The sequence below is a fragment of the Spea bombifrons genome, chromosome 5 (assembly GCF_027358695.1).
Source record: "Spea bombifrons isolate aSpeBom1 chromosome 5, aSpeBom1.2.pri, whole genome shotgun sequence".
NCBI classification, from domain to species: domain Eukaryota; kingdom Metazoa; phylum Chordata; class Amphibia; order Anura; family Pelobatidae; genus Spea; species Spea bombifrons.
In genome coordinates this window covers 46,427,003-46,440,290 of record NC_071091.1, presented here as the reverse complement: position 1 = coordinate 46,440,290, position 13,288 = coordinate 46,427,003, and the positions used below count along the sequence as shown (strand labels likewise).

Sequence of the window (13,288 nt, the reverse complement as noted above, 5' to 3'; positions counted from 1 at the left end):
AAGGGAAACTGTTGAAGGAATCTTACTATTGGAGGGAGGGAAGGGGAAATTGAGAGGTTTTTCGGAGATTGAATTTCAGGAAACGTGCAGACATCCAGGAAGAGACAGATGTGAGACAGTAAGTTACACAATTAAGTACAAAGAGAGAGAGATGCTGAAGGTACGATCAGAGAGGTAGAAAATAAACCTGGAGAGAGCTGTGTCATGGAGACCAATAGCATGGAGAGACTGAAGGAGAGGGTGGTCCACAGTGTCGAAAGCAGCAGAAAGGTCCACTAGGATTAGCATGGAGTAGTGGCCCTTGGATTTAGCAATGAGTAGGTCATTAGTAACTTTACTAAGGGCGGTCTCAGGGTGAAAACCAGATTGAATTGTTTTAATAAAGTGAAGGCAAAGTCAGAGGCATTAAGGTTAGTGGAACGGGTAGCAGGGATAGAGGGGAATTGAAAGTACTGAAGAGTCATTTAGACAGGGAGGAGATGAGGGAGGTGATTTCCTTAGCAAGGTTGAGAGCAGAGTAGCAGGAATGTAGCATTAATTTATAGTGTATAAATAGAGTAGTAACTGGGGCTACACCCCCAAGAGCAGATGTGAGGGTGGAGTTATAGAGAGAGGTAGCGTTCTTAGGCTAAAGACTCTGGTTAGGCAAGGTTGAGGTGCATGGGAGCGAGTAGGAGGCAAGGCAAGGAGCAGGATAGGAAGTGGTGGTCAGAGAGGGGGAAAGTGGAATTAGAGGTTATTGAGAGAGTACATGCCAGAAAAAATAAGGTCCAGGGTGTGGCCATCATCGTGAGTAGGGGAGTTAATATGCTGTTAGAAATCAAAAGAGGAGGAATGGGAATGTGAGCGAGGTGGAGTCCACCATAGGAGAGAGCAGCGGGAAAAGCAGTGTTCCAAGAGGTTAGCCAGGTTTCAGTTAGAGTGAGAAGGTACAGACAAATAAATGCAAAGTGGTCATGTAAGGATGTTAGTTTGTTACACACAGAACATGCGTTCCAGAGAGTAATACAGACATAGTGTAGAGGTGCTGGTGGCTGGAGAGACATAACTATTTTACTAATAATAAAGGAGAGTGAAAAGAGGAACAAGAGGATTGTGAACATGATAATTGGAGAAAGATGGTGATGGGAATGGAATGGTGGTGGAGTAAACACAATAAGCAGTAGGCAGCACTTGATGACAGTTCAGTTTGATTGATGGAACATCTAAGTTCCTCTTTGTCCTTCCTTGTCCTTGTTGCCCTCTTTGGTGAACTCCCTTGGTAAACTCCTATACAACGGCACTTGGTAAAAATTGGAAAATTGGTACTTGGATGTAAAAAGTGGCACACAGTTCTAAAGTATTTTCTCACAAAGTGGGTGACAGAGTTGTCTCTATTACTCATGTCAGCAGGGGCATGCTAGAGATTTTATTTCTCAAATGGGCAGGAGTGCGGGTGGAAAGGTGGGAGGTCATACAGCTGTCATTACCAGCTTCCACATTATTACAGTGGGAATGAATGTGGGATGTTGCTTGCCAAGTTTCTGACTGTTAGCAGGATTGATCCAAAATGTTTTGCTGGGCCAATCTGTGAATCTAAGTAAATATATTTTCAAATGTGTGGGAGACCAAGTCTCTAAATAAAGTGGATGTTGTGGAGCTAGAGTGGATTCTACATACTGCTCATACACTTTATGAACATGAACTGAATATAATGAAAACATAAGCTGGGATGTATATTGGGGACACAACCAATTAGGTGTCTTGGACCAACTGATCATATCTTTTGGCAAATAGATGCAGTGTTGCATCACATAATTTCAAGGTCTCAAGGGGGAACCCTTAGCTAAAACATATATGTCAGCAAGTTTGTGTTAAAAATCTCAAATTTAAATGAAAATGTAATATTTGAATTTTTACGGATTTGTTCTAACCCCTCCCTTAGTAAATTAGGTGAGGTTGCAGGGCTATTAATAAATGATCATTAGCATAAGATTTTAATTTATGGTTATTGATGTAAATCCTACAACTATTGTGATTTCCCTGAAATTTATTCAAAAAGGGCTCCATGGATAGGATAGTTAAAATCTAAGACAATGAGCACCCTAGCCTGGTTCCAGAGTCAGAAATGGCCAGCCACCTTCACACATGCCCTGGGAGTATCACATAGTGACCTTATCCAAACTGACATATACAGTGTTAAAGGCTTTCACTGTGTCAGTAGATAGAATATGTTAGCTTGTCATTATGAGAAGCCAAGTAGATGACATTGATCAGTTCTCTGGTGTTTTCATTAGCTATGTCTGCCACAAGGTGAACCTGATCATGATAGGGAAGGGATATGATTCCTAAGGCCAGTAACCAAACACCTTAAAATGGGTTTAAGATTATGCTCAACATAAAGGTCAGGGTGCTTGCACTCCTTAGGAGTTAAAGTGACGTGGGTCACTAAAGTATGGTTGTATCGTTTTTATCTCACCTCAAGTAGCTCAAAATAGTAATTTAATAAGAGGCATAACGTAATGTATCTGGGAGGGTTCTTTAGCAATGGGTGGTAATCTCAGTTTTGGCCTGCCTGGGAAGATTTAAGAGACCACTCTTCTGACGTGATGGATTATTCTAGGAGTAGGTTGAGTATTTCCAGTTTGAGGTATAGTAGTCCTGAAATTCTGTGCCTTTGGAAGTGGTACTATATGCTATTTAACATTGATTATCTGTCACTTTATAGATGTACAAAACTTTTCATGTTGCCATGCTCACGGAAAAGCTTACATGTAAGAAGCATTGCTCTCTCAACACTGATGGTCAGTAGGAAAAAAAGATCATCTTTAGTGTCAGTCACTTTTTGGTAAACCCTTGCGTATAGCAGGCGCTTATAATTAGTTAAAGGGCTGGTTATCAAAATACAGTCAAGGGCCAACAAATGTCTAGTTAGTACTCAGAGAAGTGATGTTTGTTTATGGTCCTAGTGCAAATAAAAGGGAATGGGTATGTCAGGATTTGACCCCAGCCCTGCAAACTGCCAGGTGTGGCCGCCTCTTTAAGAGGTCTGCCTGGAGTTGAACTCCTCTCCACAGCTTGCTGTCTTGTTTATTTGTGTGTCTGTATTTTATGTACCTTTGCTCTCTTTCCCTTATACATCTGAGGATCTCGGCTCCTCACTCCATCCCCTTTGTTCCTTGCCTTGTCCTTGTCCTTGCCTTGTCCTTTGTGGCATCCTGTACCATGTATGTCTTGTCTGGCTATGTATATAAGCCATGTTCTGTGTATTTATGTTCAGCTGTGCTTGGTTATGCTATATCTATGCCTCCCCCATATGAAGCCTATGCCATTACCACACCTGACCTAACCAACAAGCTTTATTACCCTGCCTCCCTCACCTGAAGCCTATGTCATTCACACCTGACCTAACGAATATGCTTTATATCCCTGTCTCCCAGTAACAGAGGTGTGAGTTTATTAAGTTACTTTGGAGCTATAGTTCACTAATCTGTTTTTTTTTTTTTTTTTTTTTTTAAACTTGGTGTTTATTGAGATCAGACATAGTAGTAAACACAGATGACATCAGAAAAACAGAAGTTATCGAAAATCAAAACAAAATACATTTGGGTACTGTCACGGGGTCGGGTAGGGAAGGAGGATCCAACTATGCAGATAGAGAAGTCCAGTAAACAGTCCCTGATCAAGGGCAATGGCAGGCAGCGAGGTCAAACGTATCCGAGGTCAAGGCAGGCAGATCAGAAGCATAAACGGTTAAACAGGTCCGGGTTCGTAGGCAGGGAGATCAGAAGCATAAACAGTTAAACAGGTCCGGGGTCGGAGGCAGGCAGGCAGATCAGAATCGTGGTCAAATAACAGGCAAAGGTCGGTACACAAGGCAATGGAGAAATGGCAGGAAACAGCACACCCAAAAAGCATTTGAACGGGTAAAGACTGGGGATACAAATGGGGCTTAAATAGGAGATGGTACTCGGCGTTGCGTTGCGCACGTAGCGTGCGTTGCGTCCGTCGCGTGACTTCGTCGCGCCCGACGCGGACCTTCGACGCATCATAACCGCGGTCCCGGCGGTACATGTAGGGGACGCGCCTGCGGCGGAGCCGCGACACTGACGCGCGCGCACGGCGTCGGTGGCAGTGACGGAGGTGTCGGGAACTGGCGAGCCGACGCGAGCGCCAAAGATACGTGTCGCGGCGGCGCGCGTGAAGGGTACCACATCATATAGAGCAGTGTATACAAATAGGTTGCCGGTATGACGCCTGATGCTGAGAAACCGAGATGTGAACAAGGACTCCTGATCCACCCAAGCCACACAAGCCGGCTGCCTGTTACCCTTTTGACCCGGACTGCCTATTGGATTTACCCTTTTGCTTGCTACCCGCCCCAGACCCTTTTGGATTCTTACCTGGACTATTCTACCTTCATACTCCCCAGCAGTCTGTATACATGATATGCCTCCTACTCTGCTACTTATGGTGAAATGTTTTGTTTAACCCCTTAAGGACAATAGGGGTTTTAACTCGTAGTATATTGTGGGACAATGGCTCTTTTAACATTTTTCAGTGTTGCTGAACAGAGCTTTCTTTAGATACCATTATTTTTATCATATCATCTAATTTACTATAAAAAATGATATAATATTGGTATTTTTTGTTAAAAAAAAAAAAACTTTTACTCATCTGCAAAAACTAATGAAAAAAACTGCTAAATAGATTCTACTATTTGTTCTGAGTTTAGAAATACCCATTGTTTTTATGTTTTTTTGCTTTTTTCTGCACGTTACGGGGCAATAAGTACAGGTAGCGTTTTGCTATTTCAAAACCATTTTTCCAAATCTGGTCATTCCCCCCCCCCATGTGCCATTTCGGGTATCTTTGAAGCCGGCCAATGCAATTTACCCCATCAAATCATATATTTTTAAAAACTAGACACCCCAAGGTATTTGAAATGCTGGTATTTTAACCTTTTCCATGCACTGATTTTACCACCAGCCAACCAGAAACTTTATGGTAATGAAATTTTTTTGTATTTTTTTCACACATGTTGTACTTCAGGTATAAATGTATCGATCCTGGTATATGTCCACGAACAACACCCCAATATGTGTTCAGTAACATCTCCTGAGCGCAGTGATACCCCCCATGCATGGGTTTGTTGGGTTATGTGGGAGGTAAAAGGCCGCCTTTGTGAGGTGTATATTTTTTTGCCATTTAGACATCTGATCCTACTGCCCCATGTCCCATATTTGGGACATCTTTGAACCCGGCCAATTCAATTTACCCCATCAAATCATACATTTCATACAACTAGACATAGTATGGGCATTTGTAATGCCAATATTTTAACTGTGAAGATAACGAATTGTAGGACTTGCTTATTGAAAACGTTTTTTTTTTTTTTTTGGTGACAGTGGAGATTTTTACATCTTACCATATTTTTTTTTATTTTTTAAACCCTCTGTGAACTCATTAAATTTTCTATTGTTGATGCCATCCTGTGAATGACGGCAACGTCATTTACAGGATGGCACTTGTGGTTGCTCTTCGGAGCAATCACAAGGCTATCGGGGTAGGGGGGTAGTGTTGCTGGCATGCCTCGATATCGAGGCATGTCAGCAACACAGTTTATGCTTAGGAAGCCTGCGGACATTTTTCTTCCGGGGAGGGCTTTCCTCCCCGGATCCACAGTCAGCCTCACTTGTGAGGCTTCCGTGGATACTGCAAAGCCGCCGATCGCGGCGATGCAGCTATTTAACGGCAGCCCGTACATGTACGGGCATTGTTGTTATCGCGTTGCACGGCAACCCCGTACATGTACGTGGATTGTCGTTAAGGGGTTAATATACCTATATCCAAACATTCAGCTTTTGTCTCATTTGTGAAGTGTGTGTCTATCACTGTGTGCGTTCTTACACTCCTGCGCTCTGGGCTCCCAACATCCAATTAGGGCTGAGATATGATGAACCTGACATTATTACTGAGCTTGCATACCCACTATGTCTTTTATGATACTGTGGAACCAAAAGGTGAAAAACTTTGACAGCTGCAATTTTGATAATCTGCATAGGTACTTTGCCTACCTATGTCATAAATTAGAGAAATTCCATCCTCATCTCATTATAGTCCCAGCTCGTAAAGCAGCACAAACATAGTTGTTTTTCAACAATCTCAAGAAATGAAGAGGGACATACATAACTACTAGTATCAAGTAGGTTGTTTCAGCATACTCTCCTGTTGAAAAGGTTCAACCAAATTCAATAGGCTTTACTAAATAGTAACTACCCTCCAATCTACCCCTGTTCAACCTATAAATAGATTATCATAACAACTCCTTGAATGGAAAAGATAGTATCATAGATATTTTGTACAATAGCTCCCCAAAAAGATTAAGATGTTTTCTAGCTGGGAAAAAGGGGGCTGCTGATAGTGGAAGCAGGAACTCCAGAGAACCCAGACCCATGGTAAGAAACTTACCTGAACAACAGTCACCTTAACCACAGAGATAGAAATATCACAAACAGCTCACAAACAGAGTCACACTGAGATTACAAGTGAGAGACTTAACAATTTGTAAAAGTTTTTTTTATAAATAACTGAGATTATAGGTGAGACACTTAACAACTTGCAAAGTGTTTATTAAAAAAGAACTGAAAATCTGAAAAACTAACCTTGAAGTACCGTATACGTTGTCACGGTTTTAAAAATTAAGGTATTTATATATTTTTTTCTACATAATGACATAGTTACATAGTTCATAAGGTTGTAAAAAAGACCAAAGTCCATCAAGTTCTACCTAACCTTCCTATTCTTGATCCAAAAGAAGGCAAAAAAAAACCCTAATTAAGCTACTTCGAATTCTGCCATCAGGGGAAAAAAATTCCTTTTTGACTCCGAGGCAATTGGATTGCTCCTTGGGTAAATAAGCTCTAAAATATTAATGTTATTCTATTTATATCCCTGTATGTCATGCCTTTCTAAGAAAATATCGGGGCCCCTTTTAAAGGTATCTAATGTACCTTTATTGTCCTCACTTCCTTTGTCTATGAAACCTGCGCTCTTCCAGTCTCAGAGGGTGACCTCTTGTTCTTTGTATATTTCTGTTAATGAACAGGTCACTGAAGAGCTCTTTATATTGGCCCTGCATATATTTATATGATGTTATCATATCCCCTCTGAGACGCCGTTTTTCTAGCGTATATAATTTTAACTTTTTTAGTCTCTCTTCATAACTAGTATCTCCCAATCCCCTTATTAATTTTGTAGCCCTCCTTTGTCCTAATTCCAAAATGTCCTTTTTAAGGACCGGTGCCCAGAATTGTACCGCATATTTTAGGTGAGGTCTTACCAATGACCTGTAAGGAGGCAAGATAATATCCTCCTCCCTTGAATCAATACCTCTTTTTATGCATGCCAAAACCTTATTGGCTCTCGCAGCTGCTTGCTGGCATTGCGCATTGTTGTCAAGTCTGTTGTCAACCGTTATTCCTAAATCCTTCTCATTGGTAGTTTCCCCCAAAGATATTTCATTTAACCCCTTGGCTGCTAAGCCATTTCCCACCCTGGTGATAAGCTTGTTTTCGGCATTTTGGTGCATCTCACGTTTAAACGCGTTTAGAAGTAAATTTCTTGGGAATAAACTATGCAAACCATATATTGTTTTTTTCAGCACATGCAGCAGATTCCAAATATACCATTTATATACCATTTTTATATGTGTATGTCTCATTAGGTTTGCAAAATAAAGCCAAAATTGGGAAAAAGGTGTATTTTTCACTTCCGACTCAATAAAAACTAGTGTAATTTTATTTTTCTAAACTCTAATATCAAAACCTGTATTGCTAAATATTTGTAGTAGGTAACCGTTCTAAAATAAACAGAAATTGAGAACAGTAGACTGTGTTTTTCTAATATTTTATTGCTAAAAGTTAAATTTACTAGACTATCACAAAAGACATCTTTAAATTTAATGCATGGCTGCCGTCAATTAAACAGCTCTAGCTGCCTGGAATGTTAAAATATGCCAACAAAACTATATATTTTTAGAAACTACACCCGCAGCTGCAGCAAATGAGGTCTAATTTGTATTTGTATCACAAATCTGACGTGCACAACAAATAAGGGAATTTCACACTTATAAAAAAAAAAAAAAATTAAATGAAAAGCGACAAGTTCATTTATGTCTTGCGCACTCCCGTCTTGTGCTACTAATACATGCAGCCCCTCATTTGATGCGCCAAGGGGTGTAGTTTCTGAAAATGTATACTTTATGTACCATAATTCAACTTTCCAGCTGTCTAGAGCTGTCTAAATGCAGCCATCACCCCTAAATGTTTTAAGACAATTTTTTAACAAGATTTTCAAATCTGCCATATCTGAAGTTAAAGTGGTCTAGACATCTGGGAAGTTAAATTAGGGTACATAAAGTACACATTTCAAGAAACTACACCCCCTGGAGCTTCAAATGAGGAACTACATGTATTTCTAGGACAAAAGTTGAGCGCACAAATAATGATGGAATATGTTGCTTTGGCTAGAAAATGTTTTTCCTAACCATAGCGACATGTTCATTTGTGTCTTGTGCACTCCAGGTTTGTACTAGAAACACATGCAGCCCCTCATCTGATGCGCCAAGCGGTGTAGTTTTTGCAAATGGGATCAAAGGGATCATGGGGTTAAAATTTAGTATCGGCCATTTTTAAAAAGGGAATGTGACTTTTCATAGCTATATGATCTCTGTGGTAACATTGGCTACCACAGTGATCATTTAGCTAGAATACTTAAACTTTTTTTTTTTTAAGTTAAACTAGTTTATGTTTAGATAATTTAATTTGGGGGTCTCTAAGCAATTTTGATCTATTTTTATCTGCCTTTAGAGACCCCCAAATCATTTTTTTTACTTTTTTTTTTACATTTTTATTTTTTAACTTAATATTTTTTATTCTTTCTTTTACAAGCCTTATACCGTTGGAAAGGTGAGGTCTGTAGCTGCATCTAAGCCGCATGCCCCCATTCCTCTTTAACTGACAATTGCAATAAAGTTGCGCGGACAATTGCAATAAAGTTGCGCGGTGACGTCATCACGTTATTACGCGTGATGTTACCGGGCGGATCGGGTGGCCCTGGTGATGCCCTTCAATGTGAGAGGCAGATCGCCGGGGTAGGTGGTGATGGAGGTCTGTGGAAGGTATGGTAGTGCTAGCGACGGCATGGTGCCGTCGTTAGCACCTGACTGGGACTGCTAGCGACAGCACCATGCCGTTGTTAGCAGTCAAGGGGTTAAAGAATAGGTTGCATTTTAATTATTTTTACCATAATGCATAACTTTGCATTTCTCTATATTGAACCTCATCTGCCACTTGCACGCCTAGTCCCCAACTCTGTCTAAATCTTCCTGCAAAGAAGAAACATCAAGATTAGTCTGAATTACCCTGCCTAATTTTGTGTCATCAGCAAAAACTGTGACATGGCTCTCAATGCAGCTTGGGAGATCGTTTATAACTAAATTAAAAAGAAGAGGACTGAGGACAGACCCCTGAGGCACTCCACTTAATACCTGGGTACAGGCTGAGAAACATCCATTCACAATAACCCTCTGCATTCTATCTTTTAGCCAATTTCTGATCCACATACAAACATTTGCCCCTAAGCCTACTTCTGTTAATTTATAGAGTAGCCTTTTATGCGGAACCGTATCAAATGCCTTAGCAAAGTCCAGATAAATCACATCTACAGCCACCCCCAGGTCTATATTTTTACTAACTTCTTCATAGAATGCTAATAGGTTGGTTTGACAAGACCGGTCTTTCACAAATCCATGTTGACCTCTACTAATTGGATTATGGATCAAGATATGATCTTGAATGTATACCTTTAGCAACCCTTCAAATAATTTCCCCACTACCGATGTTAAGCTTATTGGCCTGTAATTGCCCGGTTGAGATTTTGATCCCTTTTTAAATACTGGTACAACATCTGCCTTGCACCAATCTAATGGAACTATGCCTGAACTATGTCAGCTTTCTCTCTGTCCTCACTAACCAAATTTCCAGTTTCAGATAATAACGTACCAACATTTTCTACCTTTAACTTTTTTCCATTTACATACATAAAAAATTTCTTGGGATTGGTTTTACTTTCCTTGGCAATAAGTTTCTCATTTTCTAGTTTAGCCATTTTAATCTCCTTTTTGCAGGCTTTGTTGGCATGTGTATGCCGTAAATGATACTACCGACCAATGTTCCCTCTAATTTTTCTTAGGTGGTGTGCGCCAAAAATGTATCTTGTGCAAAAAATTTTCCAGAGCCAAAATCTGGTGCGCACAATATGCTTCTGCAAATGTTCAATTTAAATTGTTATTCTATATTTTTGGAACAGCTCGCTCATGGTTAATAACACTACATTATAGTGTGATAATGTAGTATTAGTTACACAACAGTATTACTTACTGTAATGTTTTTTTAAAGTTGAAATTCTCACTGCATAAGTAAATTATGAGCGGATCACGAGCGGAGACTCTAGGCCACATAAAGGATAAAAAAAAAAATTGGGAAAAACTGTTGTGCGCACCTGGGGCGGATCCTGTATGTGGGACCCCCACACACACTTTGAATCTGCATAGCGTCTATCGTTAGGCAAACATTGACAGGGGTACAGCATAACTGTTATAATTATTTACTAAGGCAGACATTGATGGTGGTACAGCATAACTGCTAACATTATATAGTGAGGCAAACATTGACAGTGGTACAGCATAACGGCTATCACTATATACTGAGGCAAACATTGATGGTGGTACAGCATAACTGCTATCATTATATACTGAAGCAAACACTGACGGTGGTACAGCAGAACATCTATCACTATATACTGAGGCACGCACTGACGGTGGTACAGCATAACACCTATCACTATATACTGAGGCAAACATTGACGGTGGTACAGCATAACTGCTATCATTATATACTGAGGCAAACATTGACGGTGGTACAGCATAACTGCTAACATTATATAGTGAGGCAAACATTGACAGTGGTACAGAATAACTGCTATCACTATATACTGAGGCAAACTGACGGTGGTACAGCATAACTGCTATCATTATATACTGAGGCAAACACTGACGGTGGTACAGCAGAACATCTATCACTATATACTGAGGCACGTACTGACGGTGGTACAGCATAACACCTATCACTATATAGAGAGGCAAACATTGACCGTGGTACAACATAACACCTATCACTATACATTGAGCCAGACATTGACAATAATGCAGCATAACCCCAATCACTATATACTAAGCCAAACATTGATGTGGTGTAAGCCTACCACTTTAGTGTCTGGCCTAGTATGTATATATATATATATATATATATATATATATATATATATATATATATATATATATATATATATATAGGGATGCACCGAAATGAAAATTCTTGACCTGAAAATTTAGCATTCATTTGACTGAAACCGAAAATGACCCCCCACACCTTTAAAAACAAAAATAAAAAAAGCAATTTTATTAACCCCTTAAGGGCTCATTTCGCGCTCCCACACATATTATATATTGTTTTTTTCAGGACAAACAGGGATTTCTTTAGATACCATTAATTTTATCATATCATCTAATTTACTATAAAAAAAATGATAAAATATGGGGATTTTTTGTTAAAAAATTACTTTTTCTCACTTTTTAAACAAAAAACTTTTACTCATCTGCAAAAACGAATGAAAAAACCTGCTAAATAGATTCTACTATTTGTCCTGAGTTTAGAAATACCCAATGTTTTTATGTTTTTTTTGCTTTTTTCTGCACGTTATGGGGCAATAAGTACAGGTAGCGTTTTGCTATTTCAAAACCTTTTTTTCCAAATCTGGTAATTCTTCCCCCACCATGTGCCATTTCGGGTATCTTTGAAGCCGGCCAATGCAATTTACCCCATCAAATCATATATTTTTAAAAACTAGACACCCCAAGGTATTTCAAATGCTGGTAATTTAACCCTTTCCATGCACTAATTTTACCACCAGCCTTTGTGAAACTTTATGGTACGTTGTACTTCAGGTATAAATTTATCGCTCCTGGTATATGTCCCTGTTAAACAACACCCCAATATGTGTTCAGTAACATCTCCTGAGCGCAGTGATACCCCACATGCATGGGTTTGTTGGCTTATTTGGGAGGTAAAAGGCCGCCTTTGTGAGGTGTGTATTTTTAGGCCATTTAGACATCTGATCCTACTGCCCCCATGTCCCATATTTGGGATATCTTTGAACCCGACCAATTCAATTTATCCCATCCACTCATGCATTTTTTAATACAAGAGACCCTATGGGCATTTGTAATGCCAATATTTTAACTCTTTCCATGCTGGAATTTTTGTAAAGATAAAGAATTGTAGGACTTGCTTATTAATTTTTTTTTTTTTGGTGACAGTGGGGATTTTTACATGTTACCATATTATTTTTATTTTTTTAAACATTTTTGAACAATTTTTTTTTATTTTTTTTTACATTTTTTTTTTTTTTTTTTTTTTTTACTAATCACTCAGTGAGCTGGGCTCCATTGACCTTGCATGGTTGGATGCAGTACCTGCATTCAACCTGCATGAGGAGCTCGAGAGTTCACAAGAGGGTCTGGATAGACCCTCTATGAACTCATATCTATTGTTGATGCCATCCTGTGAATGACCGCAACGTCATTTACAGGATGGCACTTGCGGTTGCTCTTCGGAGCAATCACAAGGCTATCGGGGTCCCTACCGATCGGAGTAGTGGCAGTAGATATCGAGGCATGTCAGCAACACCGTTTACGCTTAGGAAGCGATTCCGATCGCTTCCTAAGCTGTTTTAGCCGGGCGCTGCCGCAATCTTTGATGATCGGTGCGGCGGCGGCAATTTTTTTGATTTTAAGCCGGTTGGAGGGAGATCCTTGATCTCCCCAACCGAGCTTGCTCCTCTAGCGGCGGACATTACTGTCCGTCTCTGGAGGGGTGCTGTGCACACAACCGGTAGCGGACCGCCCCCCTTTGTGCGCACAATTTTTGTTCGTGTGCGCTCCCTCTGAAAGCTATGTGCGCGCGCACAAGCGCACAGCTTAGAGGGAACACTGCTACCGACCCCTCGCTTTTATAATGCTTAAATCCCAATTGTTTATTCGTTATTTCCTGTTTTACTTTCCAGGTAAGCCACATTGGTTTTGATTTGTTTCTTTCGTATTTGTTTCCCATGGGTATATATTGGGATGTGTAACTTTGCAGTGTGTGCTTAAAGGTATTCCATTTGTCCTCTGTGTTTAACCCAGAGA

General features: G+C 40.0%; 1 protein-coding gene across 2 annotated transcripts in view; it reads left to right on the top strand.

Annotated features, from left to right (window-relative positions):
* LOC128497332 (sodium- and chloride-dependent transporter XTRP3-like) overlaps positions 1 to 13,288 on the top strand; it is a 169,209-nt gene that overhangs the window by 145,522 nt on the left and 10,399 nt on the right. The gene's annotated exons all lie outside the window — the stretch shown is intronic.